The sequence below is a fragment of the Hermetia illucens genome, chromosome 7 (assembly GCF_905115235.1).
Source record: "Hermetia illucens chromosome 7, iHerIll2.2.curated.20191125, whole genome shotgun sequence".
Taxonomy (NCBI): Eukaryota; Metazoa; Arthropoda; class Insecta; order Diptera; family Stratiomyidae; genus Hermetia; species Hermetia illucens.
The window spans coordinates 9,956,047-9,968,447 of record NC_051855.1 but is presented as its reverse complement, the minus strand read 5'-3'; the positions used below and the strand labels follow the sequence as shown (position 1 = coordinate 9,968,447).

General features: G+C 45.8%; 1 protein-coding gene across 7 annotated transcripts in view; it reads right to left on the bottom strand.

Annotated features, from left to right (window-relative positions):
• LOC119661005 (serine/threonine-protein phosphatase 2B catalytic subunit 3-like) overlaps positions 1-4,616 on the bottom strand; it is a 134,053-nt gene extending 129,437 nt beyond the window's left edge. For 3 of the 7 annotated variants that reach the window (XM_038070130.1, XM_038070125.1, XM_038070131.1), the window contains exon 1: positions 3,557-4,616. The gene's annotated coding sequence lies outside the window, so the exon portion shown is untranslated. The remainder of the gene's footprint in view (positions 1-3,556) is intronic. The other 4 variants (XM_038070132.1, XM_038070133.1, XM_038070127.1 and 1 more) reach the window with 3 other exon arrangements.
• Positions 4,617-12,401: the final 7,785 nt, after the last annotated feature.

Sequence of the window (12,401 nt, the reverse complement as noted above, 5' to 3'; positions counted from 1 at the left end):
TTCAACTTGAATTGCTCCTTCAGAGCAGTGCAAATTTCTCCTTTCGATGTAACTTCATCGAGATCCTTACATTGTATGTAGATCTCATGTTTTGGGCACGCACTGCGGCATTCTCCCCAAGTGAGCCCTTCACCCGAGTGCGAAAGTCATCAGCCTTGCCCACGCTGGATCTTTCTAGCTCGAACATGAGATCTCCTTTCTGGGTTCTTCTGATTCGATTCATATTTCCGCTCAGATCTATTAGGTCGGGATCCGCTTTGACCTTTCTGAGTATCTCCGCGTAGGACAGATTGCCCTTACTGGAGATAACAATCGCATCTGGACGGGTTCGCACTTTTGCTTTTCCTTTCGTTTTTTTGTGGGTAACCATAGTCCATCCATCGTTTCCATTCGTCTTCGCAATGCTGGTCGACTTTTCTACAGAGAGTTTCCTGTCCGCCTTTTTTTTCTCTTAGGTGCCTGCTGATTATTTAAAGGATCCCTCGCTTTTTTACGTACTCGTTTATTTCGCCCTGATTCAGTGGTAGTACGGTTAGGCGTCACTTGGGTCGCTTGTGACACTGTTGGCACAGCGGGGTTCGGCGTATCCTTGGTATTCTTTTCCTCCATCTGCGGTCTATTATAGAGAACTCTAATAGCCCTCACCATATTCTTTATGGCTTGGTGCACGTTGTGCTTGTCCTTGATGAATTCGGACAGCTCAACTATTTTTGCCCCAAGCTGGGTGAAGGGTAATTCCTCCGGATCGGGACTCCGCTCCCTATAAGTTCCGGCAGGGTTACTCCATGGTCCTTCACTTTTGACGTTTATTGACCTTGCCTGTACTTTATCCTTCATCGTCTTTGGCATTGGTGGAGATCTTAAAGTTGATAAGCTTCTTTTGAATGTATCCCTTCCCTGTTCCTGGAGCACTGGTTTTTGTTGTCCAAAAATCTGCCTTTAGTTCGTTTTTGTTTGCTCTTGTTATTGGTGTTCTCGGTCAGGTCGTACTTCGCTTGAACACTTCCTTCTCCAGATCCAAATCACTTGTAGCATTATATGCCAAGGTGGCCAAGTTGTCCACCACCGAGGCACTGCGGTCGAGGGATATCGACGACCGGGAGCCCGCTTGCTCACTCCCAAAAGCCACCGGTACTGGGGTTCCGAGCCCCTGCACCGTAAGTTTCCTCCTTCTCTCGTCTTCCATAGTGGTTTTATGTTCTGGGTATCCTTCCGATAGCCAGGTCTGTCTGTCTGTCTGTCTGTCTGCTCGTCACACGTATTTTTCTCGCAGACGGTTATAGGGATTGACACCAAATTTGGTAAAAAGGTGGGAACTGTGAATACAGTGAGATACATCCTTTTATGTTAAATTCAAGGGAGGGCCCCATACATGCAAAAGAGGGGAGTACAATTTTTTTTCATCAAATATAGTCATTTGGGGTATCAAATGAAAGTCATGGGTTAGTACTTTTCGAAGCCGGTCTTAGTTTTGACATTCGTTGGAAGGGTGGGGAGTGCGGGGGGTTGAAAATGATCACTTCTTTAAGGGGGCCATTCCCAGAAACTACCCAACCGAAAAATCCGAAAAAAAATCAGGAGGCTGCCACTATATGGTGCCTGGGCTCCGAAATACTTTCGATACCGATATCCATTCAAATAAAATTAAAAATAGTATATTACTGTAATTTTTTGTAATTGGCTGAAAACTCCCCCTTAAATTCATCCTAGCACCACAATTGCAGTGATCTAGGCCATAATGTAGAGCATGATCGTACCAAGTTTGGTTGAAATCGCACTATTACTAACGAAGTTCTACTACGTCAAAGTTATTGCTTCTTTGAAAATTGAAGATTATGAATGTCAATATCACCGGAAAGTGGATACTCTCACATAATATATGGATGTATTACGAGCTACGTACTAAGAAATACACAAAACCTTTCGTACCTGAAGCGTCCAGCTTCCGGTTTTCCGACTTGTTTCCTTTTTATTTACTGTTAACACAACGATTGTCAAAACTGAAATGACTCCTTGATTAAATTTAGGAGTATTTATACTTCATTATCCGACACCAACAGCACCAGCTGGTGGTGGTTTGATGCAGCAAAATTGCAACTAACTTCCCTTGATTGCTAAATCGGCCATTTCATATGCAACAACCTAATAGTTTACTATTGACGGAGATCAGTGATCTTAGGTGATTAGACCGTTCAGTTCTGGTCAGGTCGTTTGCTATGGATTGATTTTTTTTGAATTCCAGCAAAACCGTATCAGATCAGAACCTTCAGTAAATGAATTAATTATTATTATTCTGTTAAGGGAGAGTCGCACCGCGTCCTTGAAGAACTATTGTGCCCCTTTTACTGGTTATAGTGTACCTGTTGATCATAGTATCTCAAGCAGGCCTGTAACCGTTAGCAACTTTAGTATGTTCCCCACTTCCGGAAGTTTCAGCTTTGCATCGGGTATTAAGTGTTCTCCCAGATGTATCGACCTACTTTGCACAAGTGCCGGACACTGTCCCAGGACGTGCATAGAGGTTTCGTCCTCCTCCTCACAGAACCTGCAGGCAGTGTCCGTAGATATCCCTAGCTTCCCTAGGTGATAGTTCAGCCCACAATGACCGGTATGAATTCCCACTATGATTCGGAGGTTCTTTTTGGTGAGGTTTAAGCAATCCTTTGTGCGCATGGGTTCGTATCCTCCAAAAAGCACCCTGGACTGCTCCATCCCTGGTTGGCCCGCCCAATATAGTTCCCTCAACTGTTTCGCTTCGTTTCTTAGATTCGTATCCATGAAACCGTTTCCGATTCCACAGAAGGGTTCTGGACCGTGTAAAGGCATCCCTGCTCCCTTCTTGGCTAGTTCATCCGCTGCCTCATTGTCTTCCAACCCAGCATGGCCTGGAACCCAAAGTATCCAGACCTTGTTGGACGAGCCGAGTGTATTCAGTCTCTCAAGGCATTCCCATACCAGTTTAGAGTTCACTATTAAACTCACTATCAAAATTATCTCCAAATACAGCTGAAAAACTGTCATGTCTAACTTGCATTATATTAGACTTTTCTCCATCCCGTTCAGGATTCTTTGAGGTGCAACCAACCTTGACCGAGGTTCTTCCCTTTCTGCATTCTAAACGGCACTAGCTGTCATTTCCCTAAGTTGATGTGAATGTCATTTATGACGAGAATCAAATCAAGTAAAAATCGAATGTCAACGAAAATATCCGTCCAAAAACGAATGCCAAAATTAGCGCGAATCAAAACGAGGGTGCTGACCAGAATCTAGCGGGGTATGGGCAAAATCACATAACAATAATACCGCTCTCCGAGATACAGGGAAGAAGAAGACACGGAAAATGATGTTAGTAAGGAAAAATGACAAACAGAATTCATAATTTTCAGGCGCATGCCCCAGGATTTTCTTTTATAATTATTCACATTTTTCGTCGCCTGCGGGGGCACATTTTTCCTATTGTTTTTTTTTTGTTAGCGGGAAGTTAGGGGGATTTAGGAAAAAAAACAGATAATGAGGGATCTTTCCTGAGCAACTGAGTAGAGTGAGAGACACTAACCTTGTTGTTATTGCTGATACTAAAGATGATTGGGATGCGGCTGTTTTGTTTACTTCTGCTCCTATTGGCTGGCGGGTAAACGTTCTATCCACTTGAAACTGCTCAACAACTGTTGACACCTGCTGGGCACGCTGGTTTAAAAATTCAATCGCAATCCAATTTCACGCACTATTAGCACATACCCCGCACTTTGCTTACAGTTCTGAATGGCTAACACACGACACACACGCACGCTAGGATGGCAGCTAGGAATAAAGTGGGGCAGGAGAGAGTAACAATAGTAGGAAATAACAACAATAACGGCAACAACGAATAGAAGTACTATGCGCTCGGTGTACCGAACTCCAAGGAAGGCTCCGTGAGATTGTTTTTTCCAAGATCTAGGATCAAATATGATACGGTCCAGCACTGAGATGGTGGATCTTCAGAAGGTTCAACAGCACTCAGTCAGGCTCAGTGCAAGTTGCAATCTGACTGTCAAGATGTTTACCGACGAGGTCTTGCTTTAGTGCTAGCGCTCTTTTGGAGTATGAGCCTCAAGGAGTCCGGGTCGTCACCGGCGCTGGCGATGCCGGGAGAACTTGATGTTTGCAGAAGTCGACTGGCTGCACCCTGACAGTCTTAGTCTTCCTGCAAGAAAACAGTACTTTGACGGGATCTCGGTACTATCCCAGAAACTGTAACTGGGCTCTGGTACTAGATTTTTTCACATACACTTAGCTGAAAATTGGGGAGCAGAGCAGACACGCGACAGCGTGGTACCTGGCTTCTTCTTTAGCCGCGGGTCAGCTACGTCTTCGACAACGCTTTCGTTGCTATCGTTTTTCACGCGAGCTAGGACACCATAGACGGTATATCACATTAATACAAACGCTTGTAGCGATAGTAACGATAGTGAACTTGGACCCCTGGTCGAAAAGGAAAACACACACGCCTTAGACACGCGGAATTCCCTAAGCACCCCTTCGTGGCGGAAGCAAGATGTCTACTTCAGGAGGCTGCGTGACTAATGGACTGAAACTGCGAGAACGAAACAATACCATCTACGCTCCCGTCAACAGTGGAGCTAACTTGACTTTTTTTTTCAGTTAAGTACTCACAAGGGGGGAAAATGCGGTGATCGGACAGGCAGAGTTGTCGATATAATTTTTAGGTAGGTCCCTGCTTACTGGGTTCTTTTTGAAAGGCTCTGTCCGCCGGAGAAAGGACTTTCGCAGAGAAAGTTTCGCCCGTACCTGTGACTAGGACATACAAAGGACCAGCTTCGGCTCAATAGTCCCTTATCGCTCGCTTGAAAATCTAAAACACACGCATTTTCCTCTCTGGAAAATTTCTAGCAAAGTATCTACAAATCCCGCGATTGAAAATCTAATTTCGAATGGCATCACTACGTGCTAGCATGTAATCTCATAAACTAGCAACTAGGTTTCTCTTACTCACATTCCGGGGAGTTTACGCATACCGCAGTGTTCTCCGGTTACATACATCGATGTCATATACTATCCCCATTGTGCTCCACGAAATATTTTTCACCGCCAAAGCTACACGAAATCTAGAAACGCGCCTGCTCCCCAGTTTGTGGACGAACGATAACACATATAATGTTACCCAACAATCTAGCCTAAGCTTAATATGAGTCGTAATCAGTATGATACCCCTCGTTTTTCTCTCACTGAAAACCTGCTCCCAGCCACGAACTTTCAGCTCCATCTTGGAGATTGTGGAGGAGCTAGTATGGTAGTCAGATAGAATCTAGCGGAATGTATCTTAAATTGTAATTAACCGAGTTGACTCCAGATGTTGTACTGACTGTGATTAAAATGTCCGTAATTTTCAATCCAAATTCCAAGTAACCATATTGGATTTGGAACTTTTTGTAGCGCCCATTATATGTATGATTTCCAGTATTGTTACAATTATATTGGAAAATATCTAAAATGTTCTGTTTCGAGAGAATCTTGAGTTTTCTCTAAGTCTTCCATGCAACTCGCTCGAGGAAATCTTGAGAAACTAAAAACTTTGTGTATACTCTCTTTCTTAAAATTGACATCTCACTAAATTCATTTTTCAAATTCAATTCCTTTTTTGTCAAATAACGATCTGCTCCGCCACGGAGAACACCGCTGGTGGCAACTGTCAATCGAATTAACAACATTCGAAATAAATTTCGATTAACAACGTCCGAAATAAATTTCGATTAACAACACTCGAAAGAAATTTCGAATGTTGTTAACCCCCCTGCGTTAGGTTAGGTGTTGTTAGGTGAAAGTATTACCTCAATTACTTGCACTTCTTTCATTTTTAAAGGTATTGTGATAAAAATTGTTAATTTGTCATGTTCTATGAGGACATCAGATATAATATGTTGAGGTGTTTCCCCGGTAATATGATAATTTAAAATCTAAAGTAAACATTTAGAGATCAATATTCACTCCACCTCGACCATAATATTATAATGCAATATTCTGTAAACGCCCTCAACCGGGCCACCAACATAAATTAGAACATTACCTTGAATATGAATTTCATTGAACTTTGCAAAGCATTAAACGCGACCCTTCTCGAAAAAAATCGAGGGGCTAAGACAAGAAAAGGCCGCGATGGTCCAGTAGCTGGACTGTCAGCAAAAAATCATAAAGCAGCTAGAGAATCCCTTGGCATCCCTCAAAGGGAGGATGCCAATGGCGACGTCGGAGCAGTAGCAACGACAACATCTGCAACATGGAAACGCGAACAACGACAACATCATCGTTAACAACGGCAACATCAACATGAACAGCAACAACTGAAGGAGCAACAACATCATCAAGATGGAGAGATGTACGTCGTCATCCAAGAAGAGGAAGGCAACGAATTCAACTTCGTCCAGGGGAGGAAAAAGAAAAACAAAGAAAAGGTGAGTGTAAGCAGAGTTAATACCCCTCCGGCAAACCCCCAGGCACCCTCCCCAGGCTACCCGCCCAAAAAAGGCAAAAATTCCGCCCATCACTGGGTATAAAATCAATATTCCTTAATTCTTGAGGATACTAAAAGAGAAAGGGTTAAAAGCAACCCTAAAAAATACGAGAACCGATAGGACCCTCATTTTTGCTCAAAGCCTTGAGGATCATGCAGCGATCTTCAACCTTATTAAGGAAAAGGGACTGCATGCCACGACCAGTACCCCTCCGGCTTTAAGGACTCGATCCTTTGTCATCCGTGGTCTTCATAGAGAGACAGACCCGGCTGACATAATGCGCGAACTCAACGAAGACTACCCGCACCTAAAGTTGAAAAGCGTGTCAAATCTAGCCACGCGAGCCGACAAACTTGCTCACAGCCTGAAACCGGCGCTTCCATTGAAGTCGCAATCAGGGCTGTCCATGGTTGCTTTCGAGCCAAAAGAAGATCTAAATGAAATATATATCCTTTACCACGATTCGAGAAGTGCAGTGCTACAACTGCCAAAACTTCGGGCACGAAAACCTGTGTGGGAGGGGAATGCTCAAATCCCACGGCAGACAAACCAACTTGCTGCAATTGCGGCCAGTCCGGACACCCCGCCCGGCATAAAAGGACATGGTTGCCAGAAGGGAAGTTGGCAGGGCCAAAAAAATGCCGAGACCATGAAGGCCAAATAGGCGGTGACTCAGATGTCGCAAAGCTTGGCCAAGCCGGGCGTTTCTTACGCCCAAGCAGCTAGGAATACTCTCCCTAGGGCTGCAGCCCCCCAAACTCCTCTTACCCGAACAACTAGGAACACTATTCCTAGATCTACAGCCCCTCAAGCCCCTCAAGGCAACAAGTTGGTCTTCAAAAACTTGGTCGAAACTCTCGCTTCGGCCCAAACAAATGAACAGCGACAATTAGCCGCTATCCAACTTTTGATGAGTTTATGGAGTTAAAAATCGTCACCTTTAACTCCGCGTCCTTGGTCTCACACACCCAACGTGTCTGCTTTCAGGGAATCGACCAACTCTTATGCGGTCATAAGAGTTGGTCGATTCCCTGAAAGCAGACTTCTTCTGTGTTTCAGAGACACATTTAAAAAGCAGGCACAACGTTGATTTTACCGGATATAACATTATCCGGGACGACACCAACAGCGGTACCGCCCTTTTAGTCAGAAAAGACTATGCATTTGAGGAAGTCTCCATCAAAAACCTGCAGACCTGTTCCGCGGCAGCGGCCTTAGTTGAAACTAACGACAAAGACGCATCTTAATAGCTGCAGTCTACATAAAATGTAACTCTCCCTCTGAAAAACTGGACCAAGACTTACGAATCTTGAACGATCTCCAGTCAAAATCTAAATACCTAATCAAGGGGGGGGGGATGTGAAACCCGAATCTAATATGTTTGAATACATGAATAGGCTGACAGGCCGCAACAGATCCAAAAACTCCATTCTTACCAAGAACAATGAAAACATCGGCAGTGACGCTAGGAAAGCTCAAATACTCGCGGAGTCTTTCCTAAATCAACTAAACTCTTCGTCACCTAGCAACAACCAAGCCGTCAGTTCGATTGTAGACACGACAATCAAAGACTTTCTTCATGAGCATTCACTCAAACTAACTACCTTCTCCACCTTTAACCCATCCTGCAAACCAAATGACCCAAAAACCTTTTTGAGCTTATCACAGCACGCAGCTATCACTAAAAGCCTTAACGGCAAAAAATCAACCGGACCAGATGACATAGCAAATATTGTCATCAAAAACCTCCCTAGGGCATCAATGAAGTTCCTCCAATAATGGTTACTTTCCCACTACTTGGAAAGTAGCAAAGATAATCGTCATCAAAAAAAAAGGCGGCTCCCACGAACCACAAAACTTCAGGCCCGTCTCTCTTCTCTCCAACTTGGGCAAGCTCTTCGAAAAAGCATGGACAGTGGAATTAGTCCAACATTGCGATCGGAGAATCATTATTCCGAACCACAATTCGTCCCGGACAAAGCACGGGACCCACCTACCTTCACGATTCAGTGAGTGGCAAACTTAACGTCAATAACAAGCCCACAGTAGTGTGGGCATTAGACCTTGAAAAGGTATTTGATTCCGTGTGGGTCAACGGACTCATCTTCAAATTAATCAGCCTTGGTTTCCCTATCCCGGTGATCAGAAACGGGACAAAGGCTGAAGAAAAAGAAGAAGAAGATAGGCACTTTTACGTCAGCGTGAGAAATGATTATTCCGATCCCCTGCTGGTCACTTCTGGAGTACCGCAGGGATCCATGTCAGGACCTACACTCTGCAACATTTTCACGGCCGACGCTCCAATCCCAGAGAGCGGCACAGAACTATTACAGTTCGCTGACGACACGCCTATCTTCTCGTCGAGCTTCCGACCCGGTAAGGCAGCTAATGCTGTAGAGAAATACTTAACAGATCTCTTCAAGTACTACCAGACCTGGGGGATAAAAATCAACGAGGCCAAAACACAGGTTATTACTCTTCGAAGAAAATCCAGATACTTGGGATCTAGATCTATCCACAGAAAAGCTAAACGCTTAAAGCTACGCATCGGGAATACCGTAGTAAGCAGTTACCTGGGAATGCTATTTCATGAACACCTACGATTCGACCCCCACCTTAATCTTGCTCTCAGCAGAGCACGCGGTGCACTAAGTAAAACCTGCTCTATTCTTCGTAAAAGAGTAGGACTTTGCACTAAATCTAAACTGACTCTATACAAAGTCCTCATAAGACCGATTCTTTGTTACGGAGCCCTTACAGGGATCTCTTGCGAGTCCTTCGAGCGCCAAATTTTTGAGACACTGCGTCGGCTTGTCGTACAACTGGAAAACCAAGAAGTGCGGTCGATTTGAAAGCCTCGGGACTGTGTCCAGATCAGACCTTTGATAGAACAAAATGGCGCAGCTGATCTCGACGAGAAGACCCCGTTTGTGAAGGGGGCAAAGAATAAAGAAAAGGGAGAAGGTCGTAGAAATCCTACCATTTTTAACAAAGTTATAGGAGGTCAAATTTGCCTCCTTCATCAAGCAGGAGAATGTTTACTGAATTATAAAGACTTCTTCATTCATTGTAAAAGGTTGCACCACAGCGACCTTTAACGGGTTGCTTACGATACGGGGTCTGACGTCCCCGAGGTGTCCGAGTAAGTAGTTCTGACCCCCTAGCTGGCAGCATACCTGCGTCCTAGGTAGTAGTCTCGAGAAAGCTTCTCGGTGAAGAGCGAACCGCGAATGACCGGTGCACGTCGAGACACGCTGGGTGTCTCCGGAGCCGTCGACAACCCTCTTTCGACGCCGACGGGGTGATGTGAGCCTAGCTCTGTCAAGGTGGTAGTTTCGACGTGTATCAGGAGCCAGCCCCTTCGGGATCTTGGTCGTGAAGTGTGCATTGAAGCGATGTTAGTCCGTGAATTCCGAGATCAGCTAAGCGTAGGTCAGGCCTCAGAGAACTGGTGTAGGGGCTGTCTCCCCGAGGGTATACCTGTTCCTGACTATTGCGGCCCGTTCCCTTGCACACGATGCGCTGGTTACTTTTTCATGGAGAATATTCATAATCTTATAAAAAAATCGATGAAACAACAGGCAAGGAGGAAGAGCTGAGTGCGTTTGGGCGGAGCACAAAAATGCGTCGTTCACCGCAGCGATCAGCGAAAGAGGCAGCGACGGCTGGCATACTCGATGCGACATCGCGGCGCCCAAATAAAAAGGAAGCTTTATCAAGTGGCGCCACTGACCGTGCGGAGATGGCATCTCCAATACCTTGTAGTGCCCCTTTTCCGAAAGAAGGCTCAGTCAGAATCGCTAGTCCTAAACAAATGGATTCGGACACAAACCGAGTGCAAGTGCAGTCGACCGTCCTAGCTAGAGCCGAAGGAGAAAGGCTCATCAGGAAATGCACGGCAGTGATGAAGCGTATGCGGTCGGCAACGTTCCTCTAGAGGGACGTCAGCAAAGGTGTCAAAAGCGTGCTGATGAAACTGGAGGAACTATTGAACCGCATCTCCTTCTATAGGCGAACGTGATTGGAGAGCAAAAACAGCTACATTCCTTGCTGAGAACGCTGCTTGCGTCAAACGGACCGCATATTGCCCACTGCAAAACGAACTGGGAAAAAAACTGAAAGAGGACGACGTTCCTGAAGGAGACTTTATCGAAGTAGTTTCCAGGACCCCAAAAAAAGAAGGCGAAGAAAGACAAAAGGAAACAACTGACTACGCCGCCAGAGACACGTCTGTCCAAAAACAAGGAGGCTGCCAACCAAAATCCTGGAGCAGAAAAGACGAGGAAACGAAGAAGGATTAGAGCGTATGCTCTGCTCTTTAAGCCGACGGAAGACAAGACATTTGCGGAAGTCCTTACTGGAATCCGCTACAGGATTAAACCCGCAGACAATGGAGCAAAGGTGTCTTCCATACGGAAAACGAGTTGTGGCGGAGTTCTCGTCGAACTTGGTCCAAAGACGACTAGCGAGAGTACGTTTTGCGAAGCGGTCAAGGGGTTTTTGGGGGAGAAGGCTTTTTTTTTCCAGCCTGGAGCCCATGTTCTCTCTAGAAATCCAGGATCTTAACTACCTCACAGAAAAGGCCGAAGCAGAGGAGGCGATAAAACGTGAATGTCCAGAGGTAACCAATGCCCGCATTGGCATCACCTCTGTAAATGCTCGAGGCCAAAAACTCGCTGTGGTGGAAGTCCTTGAGCGATTTGCGAGGAAACTCCTTAGCCGCGGGAGAATCAGAATTGAATAGGTAGTATGCAGGGTGTGAATGCGGATAGTCCCCACCAAGTGCTATAGGTGTCTGGACCATGGATTGCAAGGGACCGAACAGGAGGACAGCATGCCGGAGATGAGGCTAAGTGGATCATCAAGCGAAGACCTGCAATGAAAGTGAGAGTTGCGTCTGGTGAGAGCGTCGCACAAACTGCCGCCTCGGGACAGTATCCAATCTTCAAGGCGGAATTGGAAAGGACTGAGGTGCGTCCCATTTTGCAAATTAACATGCACCGAAGTGCAACCGTTCACCAGTTGCTAGCACAGCTCGTTGTCGTACGTGGGAGGGCCACGGCATATCTCTAGGTTGCTTATAGCCAGGGTGGTGACCTCAATCATGCTCTATGCGACCCCAGTTTGGAGCGAGGCGTTGCGGATGTCAGTTAACACTAGCAAACTGAGTGCAGTCTACAGGCAGTTAGCTCTGAGGGTATGCTCTGCCTGCAGGACTGTTTCAGATGATGATTGACATCTTGGCAGATAAGATGGCGAATATATACCATGCATAGCCAATCTCTCCCTTATTGCAGACGAAGGACGCTGAGAGGGAGAGATCCATAAGTAGATGGCAAGAGCGGTGGGAAAGCTCGCGAAAGGGTCGGTGGACTTACAGGGTCATTCCTGCCATCAAGGAGTGGTTGGAGAGACGACACGGTGAGATCAATTATAATCTCACTCAGTTTCTCACGGGAGATGGAGAGTATCTCCAGTACCTTCACAGGTTTAAATTGCAGACCTCACCCGACTGTCCAAATTACGATGGAGTCCCAGAGGCCCCAGAGCATGCAATCTTTCATTGTTTAAGATGTATGGAAGAAAGGAGGAACCTAGAGGAGACTCCAGGAGAGGTACTGGTACCAGAAAATCTGGTGCCGAAAATGCTAGCACATCAAGAAAACTGGGATGCGGTCAACTCCATGATCGCATCTATTCAAGACAAATTGCACCGCGTATAGAAGAAATGGGATTAAGCTAGAGTGAGCTGACTTCGCCCCGTGATGTAATACCTTGTGGTGGTTCCGCGGGGCAGGGAGGGAGTCGGGGGTGGTTTTAGTGGGTAAAAATCGCACACGCTGGTGTGTCCAGACCAGTGTCTTTTGGAGATTTCTACCTCCTCCTCAA